Below are 2,760 nucleotides of genomic sequence, written 5' to 3' on the forward strand. Positions count from 1 at the left end.
ATCATTATGTGAAGTTGGACATTATGTAAAGTTGGACATTAATTTCTTAACTTTTGTTTTTCTTTTAATGCCATGTGCAGATAAATGAGTTTGAAATCCAGATGAATAAATAAATAATTTTTATATATACAGATAAATTAAGAATAATTTTCACTTAAGAGAATTTGTCTTTATTTTGGAGATATTCTGAGTATTTTATCTTACCTTTAATTAAAGAACGGATGTGTAAGAAGTTTCATTTGTAATAATAATTGAAAAAAAAAATGTTAACATAAGCTTATGTTTATGTTTTCTTTCCACTGTACAATTTGCAAAAATATCACTCATCTGTAAACTTGTATATGCATATGAAGTGTGACAAGAAAACAAACAAACAAACTTCAAGGCAGAAAACTTTGTCTTTTTGTCTTTTGCCCCTTCATTTGCAACTACAGTTTGAGAACAGCTAGTCACTGATGTTATTAGAGATTTAAATGTAAGAAACATATCCTGTGTTGATGGTTTAAAGGCCACAATGCCCCGCAGCATCCAGGAACCAGACCTCTTCAGCTCACAGAATCCTTTCTTCTCCTATGCAAAATATGCAGTTTGGTTTCTGAAACTTCCAATTTCCTGTTCTTGTTTTCAGCAAAGCACCTATTTCCTGAGAAAAGCTAAATGTCCATTAATATTTTTATCAGTTTGAAGAGATAAATTTGCAATCCAAATAAAACAAGACTAAGTCTTCAACTTTTTTTTTATTTTTTTTTAAAATATATTTATATTTCAGACTCAGGATAAGATGGACTACTGACACTATGGAGTATTTTGTGAATCCAGTTTATGGCTTGTCCAGGAAAATATTAAAATGTTAATTGTTCAGTTAACTTGTAGTTAAGGATTGCTATTAGAAAATGTGATTTTTTTTTTTTTTTTAAAGAAGCTCATTGAGTTATAAAACATTATTGGTCCTCACAGCTTGTGCTGTTGTAACGTTCCAGTGCTTGAGGAAATTGAATATTACAGTAATTAAAAGAAAGCACTATGTAAATGAAAAGATTATGAAAGCAAGGACATGAGATTTGTTGTTGTTGTTAAATGTTGTTAAAGTTGTTAAACTTGGAAGGCTAAGCCCAGGTATCTAAAAAAAAAAAAGTTTTGTATATAATATTTTCCTATTTTTCTAAAGAAGTTTGATTAGTGGGTAAGGCATCCAATGAATTTGAAGAATAGAACTTCTTCATAAGATAACAAACTAGAACTTTCCTGTATTGAGAAGGAATGTATTACCTAGAAAAACTGTTTTTACCTACAGCTGTAAATATGATTTCTTGGACAGGAAAATTGTCCAGGACAATTGGACAGGAAAATTAAGGAATCACTTATAAAAATGAAAAATCACGAGGATAAAAAAGAAAAAACACTTTCACACTGAATCTCAGATCTGTTCCCTTCCAAGGGCAGACTTTCCAGAAGAAGAAAATAAATAAAGTTCTTGAATCCTTAGTAAAACTTTTTCTAGATAATGAGATCACAAAAGTAAGAAATTGTGGAAAGTAGCCTTTATAATTTTTTTTCATTGCTTAACAAAGACACATTATTATTAACTTACTTATATAAATATATTACCTTTTATTTTTTCCTAAGAGTAAAGATAAACTTTAATTCAGGTAGTACATGTTTTTGAATTAAAAATTGTCATAGAGTACATTTATTCTATCACTTCATTGTTAAATCAATATATTCTGCTATATGAGAAAAATAAGGTAGAGTAGAAAAAATACAACCACAACAATGGATAATTAGAGATCTAGCAAAGAACTGGAACAATGCAAAACAAAATGTTTTATTATCCTAAAACATGTCTACTTTTATACATACTGATAAATATACATATTTTGGTTTACTGACAGGTTGTTGCATTGTGGTAGGAGTCTTAAACAGATCTAATGCTAATTTCTACTCAATCTCATGCAGGCTATTACTTATTACTATTTATTTTTGTTGTCAGCTTTAGTTCAAACTACATTTGTTTATTCATTTGAGAATTTTAGATTGTTGATTCAAACTTCAAATCAATCATTATATTGTTCCAATTTTAAGCAGCTCTGCAAAACTGTGGCCTGCTGAAGTGCAAAAATGCTTGCAATTGTCTGGAGAAAAATCTGTAAAAATGTGAGAGTGTAGCTTGTTTTGATACTTTTCAATATGAGTCACAAATACTAAGGATTCTTACACCTTTAACAAAAGTTTTCAAGCTGCACAATCATGATTCCTAAATACTAACTTGTGATGTTTTATGATAAGTAAATTCTCAGATCTTAAGACATTACTTTTTGTAACTAATCACAGAATTATAAACTCTAATTTATAGGAACTGTCTTGTCTTCTCCCAGATTTCTTGCTCCTCAAATAATAGGTAGATGTTGAACTGCAGTGTCAGAACATGGAGAAATTATGTTGATTTTGAGTAAATAACATAGAAGTGTTTTGCTTGTTCTTTTGAAGCCTAAAGATCCCTGCTTCATCATTTATTACAGTATTCATGTGTATTTCTGGAGATTCAATAGTAATGAGAAATTTTCTTTGAGGTGGATTTTGATATTAGTTCAGTCTCTGATGCAATTGCATCAATATCTCAAAGTTGGTGTTAGAATGTGAAAGCAAAAAGCTCATGATGTTTTTCATGTTTCAGAAGTAAACACTTCCTGTGAGAATGTGGTATGCAGAGACTGCATAAAACCTTGTGTGCCAAAGTCATTGATTCCCGTGTTCTTTGAG

This window comes from Netta rufina, assembly GCF_964035555.1.
Source record: "Netta rufina genome assembly, chromosome: 2".
Taxonomy (NCBI): domain Eukaryota; kingdom Metazoa; phylum Chordata; class Aves; order Anseriformes; family Anatidae; genus Netta; species Netta rufina.